The sequence below is a fragment of the Tribolium castaneum genome, chromosome 5 (assembly GCF_031307605.1).
Source record: "Tribolium castaneum strain GA2 chromosome 5, icTriCast1.1, whole genome shotgun sequence".
Lineage (NCBI taxonomy): Eukaryota > Metazoa > Arthropoda > Insecta > Coleoptera > Tenebrionidae > Tribolium > Tribolium castaneum.
In genome coordinates, this window is record NC_087398.1 from 4,679,606 (window position 1) to 4,698,435 (window position 18,830).

Consider the following 18,830-nt stretch of genomic DNA (forward strand, 5'->3'; position numbering starts at 1 on the left):
TTTATCATCATATTCCGTCTCGAGCGAGTATTTCATGACGCAACATCGCCTCCGATCTGACTTTAAGATGAAAGCTCTATTTATTCCTCTTCCATATATTTACAAGCTAATCTCCCAGACATAAGATTAAAACCGTTCCACGTTATTGTTCAACCGAACGAGTTTTCTTCCGGAATTTCGGAAATTTCGGCACGTGGGGCTCGGTTAGCAATTAGTCGAGGCAATTGTGATGAGACCACGGCAATTTCTGCTGCACCTTGATATAATACGGTGATGGACACGGTTCAAGAGCTGCGTCTTATTTAACGCTACTTGAAGATGTCCAATAGACAAAAGCGCGCAGAAACACAATAAGAAGAGTTGACAGGGGGGCAACGGAGCAGAAACAATGCGTAAATCGAACCTCCATCGCGGCCAAAGGGCCACGAAAAACTCAAACCAAACTCAAATTTGAATTGCGTATGCAACCAACCATACTCCATTTTTTTAAATAATTTTGTAAAACTGTTTTTCTTGCAGTTTTTAGTTGAAATTACTGTTACTTTCGTGCTTTGTGGTGGAAATAAAGTGTTGTCGTTTTCCCAAGTGTCCGCTTTGTTGGAACCCTGGTTCCGAGTTTAATCAAAATTTAATGTGTATAATTGCGTCATGCAGATAACACTCCTTGAAATAATAACAGAGTGCGTCTGATTCGGATATTGTAATTCCCGATGATTAATATTATCCAGTTAGCTTCTCATGTGTGGCGATTCTTTATCAAGCACTTATTAAATTATATCTTGTCTCCGGGCCCCATTTAGATGTTGCGATTGTGCAAGAACTTAAATCGGGTCCGTTCCCACTCGAAAACAGCGCTGAAATCCGTCACGCTTCCCTTATTTCCATTCAGCGGTCCAAAGGTGCGAAAATCTCGTTCTGCGACACTTTTTTCAGGTGTTTGGGCGTAAAACCCGCATTTTTTAAATTCTTCGCTGAGTGTATATTGTGTGGGTAACAATGCGTCCGATTTTGTTTTGTTCAACAACGACAAGTGCGGCCATTCAATTGTTAAATGATGTTTCCTTAGGTCTTGGTGTGAGTTTAAACGAGCTTTCGGCGGAGCTTGTGAAAACATGCGACAATGAACGAGAGATTTACAAAACTGTTTGACCCAGTGCTGGGCTTAATCCGGGTCTGGGCTTAATAACAGTGATTAGAGCGATAACAGGAGAAATTTGTGCGTGATGCACTGAGATATAAGCGCTTTTGACTGCTTGACGGCTTAATTCCGTTTTTACATAAGTTCGGGAATAATTGGGAAAATTGGCCGCAATTGTTGTTTTGGCCAAAAATCGTGGTTTGAGCGGGAAGTTTCTTCGTGGCTCGGTTTTACGCCGCTCATTAAAGTCATCTCTCGTATTTTATTGTGCGAGCCATCCAAGCACAAAATAATAACGGAGCTCGTGTCTAATAAACACTCAATATGCCCATTATGGGTACTAATTAACCTGAGAAAAGTCATTTGTTAAAAATCGTCTTTCTCACGTACGTTACGTAACGAGTCAATCACATATCAGGTCCAATTAAATGAATAAAGTTAGAGTGTCATACAGCAACAACAAGCTCGGTAATCACCCGGTTCCATACAATTGATCTTCTAGTGATTGCTTACAATCGCTCGAAATGTATCGATTTTTTGGAACTAGTTACGTAATTTTTCGCGCAACGAGTATCAATAGGAAACGTAATTGATTCGAAAATGAAAGCTCACGATGACGAAGTGTGGTATTTTTGTGGTTCGGTAAACGGAACTAGGAGAGCACTAAAACATTAATGGCTCGAATAATTAATCGCATTTTGCTTCGGAAAAGTTCTCTATCTATAACGGAAACGTCCCCCGTGATGTACAGTAGCGACAAATCTAATTTAACGTCATTATCCGTGCGCAAGCCAACGTCCGAGATAATACACTCCATTTGTCTCCTCTTAAGACCGGATTAACTGTTTAATTATCCTACAGATATGTGTAGTCGGGGCAGTGGCTAGCGATTTTCAAACGAGTTGGAATTGGATATAGAGTGGAGAGTCGCGGATTGGACGGAATGACAGAAATGTAAGGACGATCATGTTGTACCACCTGCAGGTTCAATAGTAGCGCGTAGCATTACATCCTGGTTACATTATTACAGTTTAGTTACGGTTATGGCTACAAGAGTGGCCGTGTTTGGATCTGACGGGCCATCGTGATAGGGTTTGAATGATAGGCGCTGATAAGCGCGCTGCTACTGGAAGCAAATAGATGGAAAAACTAGATGCAAATCGCCACGTACTCAACAACTCGAAATTTTTTGAAACTTTTTAAATAAATCAACATTACAAACTATATAATTGCAATAATTCACCTAAAACGCAAATATATTCAGTTTAAAAGTCGGCGAATTAGCTCGAGAAAACATTTTCTTGCACTTTTTTTCAATTTGATTCTCTAATTTTTCACCAGATTTCATCAAAATATACCGGGCATATAAGTTGATTCTACAATTTTAAAATTGCTTTTATCTTTTTTGTGACTTTCAGCACGTTTTTGAACGAAAATAGACATAATTTCTCTAAAGGTCACCAAAGTTGTGAATTTTCTAGTCAAAAATAGTAGACGTGTGTAAATCCTACTGGATTCGCAGTGGTCATGATTTTTATTAACTATGTTTTTCGGGACTTTACTAAACAAACTCAGTTAACTAAAAATTTTTGAAATAAATTAAATATTTTCGTTTAATTTTTTTATAATTTAAGAAGTAAGTCATCTAAAGATTCAACGCTAAAGTTTGAAGTTATGCTTCACCTTTACATTTATCTTTTTTTCTCTCAAAACAAAAAGTATTTTCTCTTTATTAGGATTTGCTCTTACGTTTACAATTTTTACCTTTTGCCGCATTATTTTCATATTTCTGTCAGTTTTATGCTCCGCTTTACGTTTATACGTCTATGTGTTCTCTAAGTCTCTTATTTTTGTTTACGTGTTGTTTCCTTACCTTTTCTACACTTTTTTTCATAGAAAAATTCTTGCTCTGATCCGGGTTCGAACCCCCGACCTCCACCGTTGTAAGTGGCGCTTATACCACTAGGCCACGAGGCCCCAGGTACTGACCGTGTTTTGCAGATATTTTAACACAAACTTTTTAAATAAATCAACATTACAAACTATATAATTGCACCAAATTCACCTAAAACGCAAATATATTCAGTTCAAAAGTCGGCGAATTAGCTCGAGAAAACATTTTCTTGCACTTTTTTTCAATTTGATTCTCTAATTTTTCACCAGATTTCATCAAAATATACCGGGCATATAAGTTGATTCTACAATTTTAAAATTGTTTTTATCTATTTTGTGACTTTCAGCACGTTTTTGAACGAAAATAGACATAATTTCTCTAAAAATCACCAAATTTGTGTATTTTCTAGTCAAAAATAGTGGACATGCGTAAATCCTACCGGATTCGCAATGGCCATGATTTTTATTAACAATGTTTTTCGGTACTTTACTTAACAAACTCAGTTAACTGAAAATTTTTAGAGATAAATTAAATATTTTTGTTTAATTTTTTTATAATTTAAGAAGTAAGTCATCTAAAGATTCAACGCTAAAGTTTGAAGTTATGTTTCACCTTTACATTTATCTTTTTTTCTCTCAAAACAAAAAGTATTTTCTCTTTATTAGGATTTGCTCTAACGTTTACAATTTTTACCTTTTGCCGCATTATTTTCATATTTCTGTCAGTTTTATGCTCCGCTTTACGTTTATACGTCTATGTGTTCTCTAAGTCTCTTATTTTTGTTTACGTGTTGTTTCCTTACCTTTTCTACACTTTTTTTCATAGAAAAATTCTTGCTCTGATCCGGGTTCGAACCCCCGACCTCCACCGTTGTAAGTGGCGCTTATACCACTGGGCCATGAGGCCCCAAGTACTGACCGTGTTTTGCAGATATTTTAACACAAACTTTTTAAATAAATCAACATTACAAACTATATAATTGCAATAATTCACCTAAAACGCAAATATATTCAGTTCAAAAGTCGGCGAATTAGCTCGAGAAAACATTTTCTTGCACTTTTTTTCAATTTGATTCTTTAATTTTTCACCAGATTTCATCAAAAGATACCGGGCGTATAAGTTGATTCTACAATTTTAAAATTGCTTTTACCTTTTTTGTGACTTTCAGCACGTTTTTGACCAAAAATAGACACAATTTCTCCAAATATCACCAAGTTTGTGTATTATCTAGTCAAAAATAGTGGGCGTATGCAAATTCTACTGGATTTGCAGTGGCCATGATTTTTATTAACAATGTTTTTCGGGACTTTACTAAACAAACTCAGTTAACTAAAAATTTTTAGAGATAAATTAAATATTTTCGTTTATGTTTTTTTATAATTTAAGAAGTATGTCATCTAAGGATTCAGCTAAACTTTGAAGTTATATTTCACCTTTACGTTCATCTTTTTTTCTCTTAAAACAAAAAGTATTTTTTCTTTATTAGGATTTGCTCTTACGTTTACAATTTGGCGCCTTTATGTACTTTTACCTTTTGCCGCATTATTTTCTTATTTCTCTCAGTTTTATGCTCCGCTTTACGTTTATACGTCTATTTGTTCTCTCAGTCTCTTATTTTTATTTACGTGTTGTTTTACTTACCTTCTGTACACTTTTTTTCTCTGAAAAATTTTTACACCTGATCCGGGTTCGAACCCCCGACCTCCACCGCCGAAAGTGGCGCTTATACCACTGGGCCATGAGGCCCCAGGTGCTGACCGTGTTTTGCAGATATTTTAACACAAACTTTTTAAATAAATCAACATTACAAACTATATAATTGCAATAATTCAACTAAAACACAAATACATTCAGTTCAAAAGTGGGTGAATTAGCTCGAGAATGTTATTGTAGAAATGTTGAGTTTACAAATACGAATTTAAATAAGGGCTGTAATTTTTACAGTAAAAGAGCAATAATATAGTAACAGAAGCTAGAGAATGGCACCATTAATTGGGTGCATTAAGTTAAAAATGTTAAGTACAGTTACCACAACTTCTCATTAAAAATATTGAAGAAAGTGAATAAAGGCGATTCAAAAACGGTGTTTCGCCCACTCTCCCAAATTTACGACTTCCGCTTCGAAGAGATTCACCTTTTCATCGCATCAAATCCGTGTTTAGTCCCCGGCCCGCTTCCTCGTTGAATATTAATAGCTTTGGTATAAAATAGCTCCGGATAATATCAGACGATCAGAGTGAATCCAATTTATCAATTGCTTTATCAATTCAACAGTGGCCATTTATAATTCGTCTGGAATTAGAATGGTATGTCTGTCCATGCAAAGCTCATTTGCATATCGTGATTTCAGAGGCTAATTTACAAATTACAATGGTAAAAGTTGTTAAAACACCGGTTGGTTTTTATTGGTCGAGGAACGAACGTCGATGGTCTAATTGGCGGCGATTTGTCAAGTGGACACCGGGCTTTTTAGTTCTCTTTATTTCTTCTATCTAACAATTCGCTTCTCGAGAAAGTCCGTCCGATGGCAATCTCTGGATCACTTCTCGCTAATTGTAGGTTCGGAACGGCATCATTTGCAGTCACGAAATCGTATAATTCCGCGATTTAAATTAATTCCTTTTGTTGTTCGGAGCGCGTCCGTTAGATCCGCGGTCCCACACTCGATTTTTGCCCAAATAGGTGGCGTGATTAATCAAATCCACCTGACACCGATACACCGATTTCAGTCACGAAACTCGATCGTTGCTTTGAACAGATATCAAAATCGGATCGGTTGATTTATGGGCACAAAGTGTCCGAATATCACCTCGCCGGATTATCCCGCTCTAGATCGGGAGTGCTGCTGCATGGGTGGCCGCTACCACTTGCCCAAGACAAAGGTGTAGGTGGACAGTTTCATCATAATTTGCAAATCAATAACGTTACTCTAACGTTCGCATTATCAGAGCGATTTATCATCAAAGAATAGGTCACCCATGATGGATTGCGCTCAAAGTCGCCGTTCGTTCGCCGAAGCTAAGCCGAAATTGGGCTGATGGACACGGGACGGTTCCAAATGTCGTGAACTTTTCCTTTACAGTTGCCTAATGCCAGACAAAAGTTCTTATTAAGATAGAATCACGAGCATTCTGACAAAAGCCGTTAGACAAAATAAGAGCACAAGCGGACGGATTGAGCAGCTTATTTTAATTGACATTTACTCCCACGTTCGCCAAATCTAATGGAGAAGCAGAAGCCAAATTTGCCATTTTTTTGCAAAATCCTGAACCTTTTTTAATGTTTAATTGTTGCACAACTCGTGGAACATTCAACGAAGAATTAACTATTTTTTTCTTCATTTTTTTAAGACAAGGCTATTCCTATTTCATTACGTTAAGGTAAGTACAGTCACGATCAAAAAGAATGACAGCCCTACCAACCGGGCAACAAAGAAGTGAGTTTGCTATGAAAAGTTGGAAAATAATGAAGAAAGTTTGGTTTAGACAAATCGTGACGAGGCAAAATTTTTGACGATATTTTCCGAACGGTTAGTCGTAGCAACTTGATTCTTGCAAATTTGGATTTCGCCGGTTATTTTACGTTAGAAACTTCTAATTCTAAAGGAATTGAGAAGTTGAAAAATAATGAAGAAAATTGGGTTTAGACAAATTGTGACGAGGCTAAATTTTTGACGATATTTTCGGAACGGTTAATCGTAGCGACTTGATTCCTGCAAATTTGGATTCCGCCAGTCATTTTATGTTAGAAACTCTTAATTCTAAGGGAACAACTATGGGAAGTTGGAAAATAATGAAGAAAATTTGATTTAGACAAATTGTGACGAGGCTAAATTTTTGACGATATTTTCGGAACAGTTAGTCGTAGCGATTTGATTCTTACAAATTTGGATTTTGCCGGTCATTCTACGTTAGAAACTTTTAATTCTAAAGGAATAACTGTGAGAAGTTGAAAAATAATAAAGAAAATTGGGTTTAGACAAATTGTGACGAGGCTAAATTTTTGACGATATTTTTCGAACGGTTAGTCGTAGCGACTTGATTCTTGCAAATTTGGATTTCGCTGGTCATTCTACGTTGGAAACTCTCTATTCTAAAGGAATAACTTTGAAAAGTTGGAAAATAATGAAGAAAATTTGGTTTAGACAAATTGTGACGAGGCTAAATTTTTGACGATATTTTCCGAACGGTTAGTCGTAGCGACTTGATTCTTGCAAATTTGGATTTCGCTGGTCATTCTACGTTGGAAACTCTCTATTCTAAAGGAATAACTGTGAAAAGTTGGAAAATAATGAAGAAAATTTGGTTTAGACAAATTGTGACGAGGCTAAATTTTTGACGATATTTTCCGAACGGTTAGTCTTAGCGACTTGATTCTTGCAAATTTGGATTTCTCCGATTATTCTACGTTAGAGACAGTTAATTCTAAGGGAATAACTTTGAAATATTGAAAAATAATGAAGAAAATCTTGTTTAGACAAATTGTGACGAGGCTAAATTTTTGACGATATTTTCGGAAGGGTTAGTCAAAGCGACTTTATTCTTGCAAATTCGAATTTCTCCGATCATTCTACGTTAGAAACTTTTAATTCTAAAGGAATAACTGTGAGAAGTTGAAAAATAATAAAGAAAATTGGGTTTAGACAAATTGTGACGAGGCTAAATTTTTGACGATATTTTTCGAACGGTTAGTCGTAGCGACTTGATTCTTGCAAATTTGGATTTCGCTGGTCATTCTACGTTGGAAACTCTCTATTCTAAAGGAATAACTTTGAAAAGTTGGAAAATAATGAAGAAAATTTGGTTTAGACAAATTGTGACGAGGCTAAATTTTTGACGATATTTTCCGAACGGTTAGTCGTAGCGACTTGATTCTTGCAAATTTGGATTTCGCTGGTCATTCTACGTTGGAAACTCTCTATTCTAAAGGAATAACTTTGAAAAGTTGGAAAATAATGAAGAAAATTTGGTTTAGACAAATTGTGACGAGGCTAAATTTTTGACGATATTTTCCGAACGGTTAGTCGTAGCGACTTGATTCTTGCAAATTTGGATTTCGCTGGTCATTCTACGTTGGAAACTCTCTATTCTAAAGGAATAACTGTGAAAAGTTGGAAAATAATGAAGAAAATTTGGTTTAGACAAATTGTGACGAGGCTAAATTTTTGACGATATTTTCCGAACGGTTAGTCTTAGCGACTTGATTCTTGCAAATTTGGATTTCTCCGATTATTCTACGTTAGAGACAGTTAATTCTAAGGGAATAACTTTGAAATATTGAAAAATAATGAAGAAAATCTTGTTTAGACAAATTGTGACGAGGCTAAATTTTTGACGATATTTTCGGAAGGGTTAGTCAAAGCGACTTTATTCTTGCAAATTCGAATTTCTCCGATCATTCTACGTTAGAAACAGTTAATTCTAAGGGAATAACTTTGAAAAATTGAAAAATAATGAAGAAAATTTGGTTTAGACAAATTGTGACGACGCTAAATTTTTGACGATATTTTCCGAACGGTTAGTCGTAGCGACTTGATTCGTCCAAATTTTGATTTTGCCGGTTATTCTACGTTGGAAACTCTCTATTCTAAAGGAATAACTTTGAAAAATTGGAAAATAATGAAGAAAATTTGGTTTAGACAAATTGTGACGAGGCTAATTTTTTGACGATATTTTCCGTACGGTTAGTCGTAGCGACTTGATTCTTGCAAATTTGGATTTCGCCGGTCACTATGAAAACCATGAAAAGTTGGAAAATAATGAAGAAAGTTTGAAGAAAAACCGAAAAAAAATGGTTATTGGGCCAGAAGTCGTTGGTACTTTACTGGCCCTGCATAAGGCGTTGGTGTGGTGGCTCTCATGCGCTCGTAAATTTCCCTCGCCATAAATTGCCGCGACACGGACATATTACCATTTTAATTTTTCAGTTTATATGGAAAGTAATGTCCGCATTAAGCACAATCATGACATTTCCGAGTAAATTGGGTTACGATTTACAGATATGGCTAGGCGGTTTATTGTATCAGCATCGTTTCTGTAAAAAATCGCTGTATATGGGCACGTGTGTGAGCCTCGCCCAGTATATTTTTTCTTAATTACTCCGGGATGATACGCACGATGAGTGCGCCATGTGGCACATGCCACCGCCAGATGACATACCGCTTATCAGATCGATGGGGGGCGGCCCGCATGCCACCCCTGCGAATCTGCATTTCAAATTCAAGATGGACAGTTAGCTTTTACGAGAGCCAGCGAGGTTGTAAACTTTCGAACGGAGATTTCGCGTAAAAGAGCCATTAAAACGCGACGGGCTTAAATGGCAAAAATACAATAAAACGAAGAACAATGAGAGACTGCCGGCGGACTCGTGAGATTATGTCAGCGGATGAAATTTCAGAATATCAGCGCTTGAAAAGCTTAATTGAAAACGAACAACTTGAATTATTGCGCCGATTCGGTGTTGCTCGTTTATCAGAGACCACGGCGATTCAGCGAAAACGAATGAGATGCTATCGCCAAAAAAACAATACTGGAAAATATTACCTCTGATGGTGATTTACTTTGTAAAGTTTTATGAAACACACAGTGTTCCACAGATTGCTTAAAGCGGTTTTTATTTAATAATTTGGTGTATGGGGATTAAGGGTTTTAATTTAGGGTAGCTATTTGTCATAGTGGAAAATTTTATCCAACAAAAAAATTCATAACTCAAAAACTAAAAGTCGTAGAGCAATGCGGTTTGTTCCTTTGGATTCAGCGGCTTTTTCTCTGTATTATTCCAACATTTAACGAGATCTAAAGTTATAACATTTTTTACAAAAAATTAAGATAGGTATTTCTTATAGTGAAAAATTTTATTCAACAAAAAAAATCATAACTTGAAAACTAAAAGTCTTAGAGCAATGCGGTTTGTTCCATTGAATTCAGCGGCTCATTTTTTGTATTATACGAACTTTTCATGAGATTTACAAATTTGATTTTTTTTTGCTAAAATTTCCTAAGTAATAATACACTTACCTTAAAGAAAATGAAAAAATTATTTTTTTTTAAATTCGTTCTATCATACTTTTTTGTATTTATATATGCTTTTGCAACTCTCTAGAGTTGTTAAAAGTCCAAAAAAAGTTTATATGTTCGATTTTTTGATGTTTGATTTTTTCACTTTTCGACGCAATTTTTGCCATTTTGGGTACCCGGAACATTTGTTGAGCAATAGCTCCGGAACTATCAAAGATAACCCCATGAAGTTTATTATCGTTAGAAAGCTCTTTGAATTATCTATTTTTTTCAAAAAAAATTATTGTTCTCCGACTAATAGTTTTTGAGCAAATTGCAGATAAATGCAAAAATTGGTAAAATTTTAAAAAATTCATAACTAAAAAACTATTGGGAATTTGGCAATTTTTTCGATGCCAATCGATTTCCCGGATCATTTTGCATAGACGAGGATCAAAATAGTTCCACTTTTTCAAATAGTTTAGTCGTAATTGGAAAAATTAAAAAAATTGAAAAAAAGTTAACACCCCCCCCTACAAAATGGTCAGTTTTAAAAGTGTCTCAGAATCAAATAAAACTTATCCTATCTTATAGATTTTGATGTGTTCTTTACGATGGAAAAAAGAGTTTTCTCCTAGCTCTTTTAGTTTGGCCGTAATCGGCGATTGAAAATTGAAAAATTTTTTGCGAGATATCGCCTTGAGTCCTATACCATTTTGTAGAGTTTTTTATTCCGGTTGTCCTCGATTTTTCCGTTTCTCGATAACTCTAATAGTTTCGCCGTAATTGGCGGTTGAAAATTGAAAAAATGTGAAAATGGAAACCTTTTTTTGCGTTTTTTTCGGAAACTGTAAGACTTAGAGCAACGAACAAAAAACCATCTAATAGCACTTAATTTTCTCTATTTTTTCGATTAAACCCGGAGCCGCTCCGGGCAACGGTTCCGGCTACAGAGGCGATCAAAATTTTTCACTAAAAAAATTCATAAAAAAATAACTAATAGTCGTAGAGCATTGCGGTTTGTTCGATTGAATTCTACGGCTCATTTTACATATTATATCAATTTTTCACAAGAATTAAAATTTTAAAATTTTTTGCCTAAATTTAGGGTAGCTATTTGTCATAGTGGAAAATTTTATCCAACAAAAAAATTCATAACTCAAAAACTAAAAGTCGTAGAGCAATGCGGTTTGTTCCATTGGATTCAGCGGCTTTTTCTCTGTATTATTCCAACATTTAACGAGATCTAAAGTTATAACATTTTTTGCAAAAAATTAAGATAGGTATTTCTTATAGTGGAAAATTTTATTCAACAAAAAAATCATAACTTGAAAACTAAAAGTCTTAGAGCAATGCGGTTTGTTCCATTGAATTCAGCGGCTCATTTTCTGTATTATACGAACTTTTCATGAGATTTACAAATTTGATTTTTTTTTGCTAAAATTTCCTAAGTAATAATACACTTACCTTAAAGAAAATGAAAAAATTATTTTTTTTTAAATTCGTTCTATCATACTTTTTTGTATTTATATATGCCTTTGCAACTCTCTAGAGTTGTTAAAAGTCCAAAAAAAGTTTATATGTTCGATTTTTTGATGTTTGATTTTTTCACTTTTCGACGCAATTTTTGCCATTTTGGGTACCCGGAACATTTGTTGAGCAATAGCTCCGGAACTATCAAAGATAACCCTATGAAGTTTATTATCGTTGGAAAGCTCTTTAAATTATCTATTTTTTTCAAAAAAAATTATTGTTCTCCGACTAATAGTTTTTGAGCAAATTGCAGATAAATGCAAAAATTGGTAAAATTTTAAAAAATTCATAACTAAAAAACTATTGGGAATTTGGCAATTTTTTCGATGCCAATCGATTCCCCGGATCATTTTGCATAAACGAGGATCAAAAGAGTTCATTTTTTTCATATAGTTTAGTCGTAATTGGAAAAATTAAAAAAATTGAAAAAAAGTTAACACCCCCCCCTACAAAATGGTCAGTTTTAAAAGTGTCTCAGAATCAAATAAAATATATCCTATCTTATAGATTTTGATGTGCTCTTTACGATGGAAAAAAGAGTTTTCTCCTAGCTCTTTTAGTTTGGCCGTAATCAGCGATTGAAAATTGAAAAATTTTTTGCGAGATATCGCCTTGAGTCCTATGCCATTTTGTAGAGTGTTTTATTCCGGTTGTCCTCGATTTTTTCGTTTCTCGATAACTCTAATAGTTTCGCCGTAATTGGCGGTTGAAAATTGAAAAAAAGTGAAAATGGAAACCTTTTTTTGTGTTTTTCTCGGAAACTGTAAGACTTTGAGCAACGAACAAAAAACCATCTGATAGCGGTTAATTTTCTCTATTTTCTCGATTAAACCCGGAGCCGCTCCGGGCAACGGTTCCGGCTACAGAGGCGATCAAAGTTTTTCACTAAAAAAATTCATAAAAAAAAACTAAAAGTCGTAGAGCATTGCGGTTTGTTCGATTGAATTCTACGGCTCATTTTACATATTATATCAATTTTTCACAAAAATTAAAAATTTAAAATTTTTTGCCTAAATTTAGTGTAGCCATTTGTCATAGTGGAAAATTTTATCCAACAAAAAAATTCATAACTCAAAAACTAAAAGTCGTTGAGCAATGCGGTTTGTTCCATCGAATTCAGCGGCTCATTTTACGTATAAAACCAACTTTCAACGAGATCTAAACTTTTAAAGTTTTTTGCTAAAAATTAAAATAAGCAATATCTATAGTGGAAAATTTTATTAAACAAAAAAATTCATAACTCGAAAACTAAAAGTCGTAGAGCAATGCGGGTTGTTCCATTGAATTCAGCAGCTCATTTTCTGTATTATACCAATTTTTCACGAGATTTAAAAATTTGATTTTTTTTGCTTCAAGAAAGTAAAAAAATATATTTTTTTAAAATTCGCTCTATCATACTTTTTCGTACTTATATATGCCTCTATAACCCTCTAGAGTTGTTAAAAGTCCAAAAAAAGTTCATATGTTCAATTTTTTAATGTTTGATTTTCTTTTCGTACATTTGTAATTTGTCAACAAAGTTAATATTACTATTATTAAACTACCAGGAAATGCTATTATGACGAGAATAGGTACTTAATTGGAATTAGAAAAAAAAAATTATTACATCTTTTAATTTTTTGGGTGAATAATTTTATTAAAAACCACTTTCTGCATTAAAAAAGTTTAGATGTGGGCCAAAGCTTTAGGCCCGATTTTCGAGTGCGGAGCAGTTCCACGTTGTCCCAATTGCACTCAAGTTCAATAATGTGGAACAAGAGCAAGTCCATTGTGTTGCGCACTAAACGTTCGCAATTAGTCGCTCGCAAGTTGGAATGTTACATGCGATGTTATCAGCCGCTGGCACGCTCGAAATTTTCGGCCACATCTGACAATACCGTCGGTTTTTCTGTCAATTAATCACCGAAACGTGGCAATACTCGGGCTATGTCGCACTAACCCACTTACCGGACAGTGATAGATCGGCTATTTAGACCACGAAAAAATTAGTAGACAACCATCGAATATCTCAAACTTGGAGTGGTCCAACCCCGATCTAAACTGAGCGGTGGCTCTGCTCGAGCAGCCCACCAGACGAATTATCCTCGTCCAAGACGGTGGTCCGGACTAGAACTAGCCCATATCGTGTCCGTAATGAGTCCCTGTCATTTTTATGGCCCGCGCTTCACTTGTTTCGTTTCTCCGGCTTTTGTTTCCACCGGTGACCCGGTCAATCGTCGTGACCTTTCCGCCGGTTCAGGTGCGTCCACTTTTGATTGATGGACACCGTGTGACAGGTCCGTACCGACTCGCAATTACGGTAATCGGGTCGGTAATGGTGTCGATAAGGATCGCATTTGAATAAATTAAAAGTGATTTGAATAAATCGGTTCGCGCTGCTTAGAGTCTTATCAGCTGGCAGTGACAAAGTTTTGGGACGATTTTTCAAGATCAGAGTGTGTGGGCTATGTATATCAGCACCTACCCACCGGCTACATACTTTCACTATCTTTGGATATTGATTGATTTGACAAGAAAAAATGTTAACAACAGCGAGAGGTGGAAGACTAATGGCACTTGGCGGAAAACGGAGCGATTTTTATCGCCAACAATGCAAATATTACACCAGGCGCCGGACACGCCCATCGCACCATTAAAGCACTCCCTGCCTTACTATTTTACTCGACCACGAAAATAATGCATCTTTATCCAAAATTGCAATATCCTGCTCAAAACTACAATAAAAAATCCATTTTGCATTTTGTGAACTATTTTCACCAAATGCATGTAGGTACAGTCGAACAAAGTGAAAATGACCCGTTCCTGCTAAACGCAAGTAGGCAAACAGTGATTGCAAACAAGACGTAGTTTTATTAAGATATTTTTTAGCAGCCAGTTTACAGAAAGAAAAATTAAAATTTAAACAAAACATCCCGTATAATAATACTGCCGTGCTAAGCAAGAACGTCGTAACTGATTTTATATGAATCTTGAGTTATGTCTTGTTTTCTACATTTTCAGAGTGCACTATTATTTTAAATGCTAGTAACATGGAATATTGAAGTCAACCTAACAATTTATTTGTAAAAAGGAAATATGTATGCAATTGTATCCATTATTTTGCCAAATCGCTGTTATTCCACATACGACGCTTAATTTTTTTATTTATTTTTTTAATTAAGTAAAAGTAACTAAGTAAAAAAGTCGTAACTACAAAAATATTTATTAACGGCTTTAAACAAATGAAATAATACGTAACAACAGGAGATTTATAAAAAAATAAATAAAGAAATTACACCTAGCGTACGATACTTTTGAAATAAAAGCAAATTTTGCCAAAAAATCAATCGGTTTTCTGGTAGAATATTTTTAAATTTTTTTAAGAGTTCCTGTTTTCTTTCTGTATCTATGCCATTTGTTGTGTGTTTTTGAGTGGGTTTTTTGAATATGATGTTATTGATGTTAGGAAATTTAACTCTATAAAGTCACTATCAAAACTGCATCTATATTTCATGTTTTTTTTTCCTCGTTTTTCCACGTTAACCATGTCGCTTAGGTAAGGTCGATTAATAATTTTGGTCAATTTGTACTGTGAACTGTAGTCTTGCCATTTAAAAAAGTTTTCAATTTTCATTTGTTTAATTTTAGTTCTTGTACCCGTCCTTCCAACCGAATTGACAAAATCGTCAAAGTCATACACTTTTTTTTGTTTTTTTAATTATAATTCGACTTTGTAATCAACCAAACTTGGTGGTACCTAATGTTTTTGATTAATTTTAGAAAATATACAATTTTTGATTCATTAATGAGTGGGTTTCATATACATTTTATAGTTACGACTTTCTTGCTAAGTAATATTGCACAAACCCCACATACGTCAATTTTATTTACGTATTTCGTCTTATTAATTTCTGGATAATATCTATTAAAGTTATTTAGAATCAAAGTTATTGCACTATTGATCTCAGATTTTGTGTTATCTCAAATTTGACAAAAAAGTCAGTTACGACGTTCTTGCTTAGCACGGCAGAATAAGTGTTCAATAGTTGTTCTGGTCAGATCGCATATGTGTGGCAATTGTCACAAAAAACGTATGTCTCTCACAAAACAATGACAGATGACAGCTGTCAGTGTCAGGCCAAAAATTCACACGTTCAGCTGAGCTTGCAAAGTAAATTCTTGAACGTCTGCATACAATTATCATGATTTTCAATGTGATTTGTATCAAAAACTCCTAAATGCAAAAATAAGACAACATTTAAATAGTTGACAGCAAACCTTATGAACTTATCACGCAACCTACGTTCATGCTGGAAAGAGAAAACCACAGCAAACCACGACCAGAACAATTATTGAACACTTGTCACTATAAAATAGTACAAAAATCCCAAGGTCTGATAAATAAAGGATATACAGGCTGTTTCGTCTAAACCTTACATTAAAAGTATTGAAAGTTCTAATAAAGATATTAATTGAAAGTCAGTACTCAGCTATGATCCCTTGCGTTCAGCCCAGTGAAAATATTTTCAAGGTGGCGGCACTTCCGGCCATACCGAAAGTCGCTAACAACTTTCTTATTTTAAATGGAAAGCTATATTTTTTAATGAGTTTTTGAATTATTAGAGTTTTTCCATCTAAAATAAAAAAGTTGATAGAGACTTCCGGTATAACCGGAAGTGTCACCATCTTGAAAATATTTTCATTGAGCAGATTATGGTCGTATACAAATTTTCAGATGACTGTCATTATTAGAACTACCAATAATGTGGGGTTTAGACGGAACACCTTGTAGATACAGACCTTTCAAAGTAACTTTATCAAGTTGACTATGGAATTTAAATTTAAAACAGTAGGAATGTAAAGAATTTTAGAAAAGTTCGAATCAGTAGTCGCTGTGGTTTTATTGTTTTTTAATATAAGAAAAACAGATTTAAATGGAAATTAAAACGATTTTCTCTTTAGCGAGCGATTTCTGGCATTGTAGCTTTGGAAGAGTGTTCAAATCGTCAGCCAATCGATCAGTCTTGATCTCGACGTCGGCATTTGTTATCGTTCCTGGTCGTGGTAAATATGGAAAATAAAAATTTAACTACCAAATAAGTTTGGTCAATCAGAGCGTTGTGTGTACCCGTTCGGGTCAGATGTTCTCACAAGATAAAAACCGATAAAGCATCGTATTGAATAGGCAATATATGCTGCTGCCATATTAGCTCAAATACATCGTTTCGCTCTTAGGCTAAGTCTTCCTCCGGTGATAGATGCGGAATCGTCCACAATTCCGGTTATCCACCTCTCGATTAGCATAACGCTGTTGGTATTGCACCCAAATATCTTAATTGCGGGATTCCAGTCAATAAAAGTGACGTTTTAAGCGGATATAGTCGTTGTATAACGGCCGATTTGCATACTAATTCCGGGCCAAAGTCAAGGAAATCGGCATTTTTCCACTAATTCGCCGGTTGCGAGGCAATTAAAACCGAGAAGAGTTGGCATTTGTCACGATGGTGACTTGTCAGAGACGGTAGCGGCCTAAGCTTGCTAGATACATATCTGCTCTCATATTAATGACTCTGCAGATAGCACTTCTGTGTTCCGAAGAGTGTGCCATCCATTTGGCGCGGCTTATCTATCTCTGGTATTATGTTTATTATTGTTAATGCCGGCGACACACTCGCCGGACCACTCGAATTCGACACGGACTCTTACGCCATTATACACAAACACGTGCAAGGAATCTTAATTAACGAGAATTACTAATTACTTCACTCAAAAGCGTAATTAACCTCCTTGTACAAACTGATTTATTCTCACATAGCGCACTCTTTGTGAATATTACGCTATTAATCTAAACGAGATCATTAACGATTCGACACAAAAAGGCAAAGGCAAATTTCGACGCCGATTCGGGAAAAGGTCACGCGAACTGGGATTGACGGACTACGATCAAATTCACACACTTTGACAGCTAATTAATACAACACAATTAAAAATTGAGATGCGAAAATTACTTGCCACTAATCTCGCGCGGTATTAGGTGGCGAAAGCCGTTAAATTTCATAAATCATTATAGTTTTTTAAAAATATCTGATTTTTTTTATACTAAAGCGCGATTGTGTCATAGTTTGAGCGTCTAATTGGTTAAATTTGGTCACATGATCAATTAATCTGACGTTTGATTGCAGTTAACTGAATGACGCTTCGATAAATCGGCCTTCTTAGACCAGTTAGGCAGAAGTAGGTAGATATTGGAGCGTACCTATTATGATTTTTTTCGCTAAATCAGGCCGAAAATATGCTAAATGGTGTTGGTAATTAGTGTAATTACATTATTTTGCATTTTTCCAGCGTCTTGCTAAAGTTTCCAATAGAAAACGCGATTGCATAGCGAAATTTTAGCAAAAAAATGTAAAAAAAAATATTTTTTTCTCAAAAGTTTGTTAAACCGAGATAAATTGGGTCAAAAATAAAATTATTTGGCGGTTTTGCATTGGAAATGCATAATAATTAAGTTCGTCAAATATAGGCCAAAAATCGTCAAGTTGCGGTGCTTTTTTCGGGCGTTTATGCACTTTTTCATCTAAAACTCAATTATTTCGCAAGATATCTTTAAAACCAGAACGAACTGAGCAATTTAAATGCCAGATTTATCGTTAGAAAACTTTTATTGGTTCCATAATTTTTACAAAAACATCAATCACATCATTCCTTTACAACTAAAAGTTCAACTAAATTATTTTAAAAATAGCTGAGCTGCCGACTTTGGAACATTAAATAATAACCACCTGTGTGGTTTTTCACTTTACTTTCTCAGGCTGAGTCAAATTTACTCAAGTAGTTGGTAATATCTGTCAAAGTTTTTGAAAAATATATTTTTTTTGTTAGAATTTTTATTTGCAGGGGTTTATTTAAAATATCACAGCACTTGAACCCTTTGCTATATATTAAGTAAATAATTTTGTTTAATTCGATAACCGAAAATTTAAAAGAGCCTTCTGAAATTTTTAAAATTCTCAACTGTCAAAATTCAAGGCTAGTATGATTATTTCTAAATAGTTATTATGTTACAAAAAAACGGCTATAACTCAGTTTTTTTCAACATTTATGGTAGCTTTTATCAACACGTCCTATCTCTTGCCTAATATTTTTGAAATATGTAATTACAAAAAACTGATTTTATTTTGTAAATCATCGTTAATCAAGTAGGCGTTGCAAAATGATCAACAATTATTAAACTTCAACATTTTATTTAGTTTTTTGCTGGTTTATTGTCTGATAAGCCTTAAAACAATAC

General features: G+C 34.8%; 1 protein-coding gene across 1 annotated transcript in view; it reads right to left on the bottom strand.

Moving 5' to 3' along the window:
* LOC657024 (glutamate receptor ionotropic, kainate 2) overlaps nucleotides 1-18,830 on the bottom strand; it is a 318,038-nt gene that overhangs the window by 217,397 nt on the left and 81,811 nt on the right. The window lies entirely within an intron of this gene.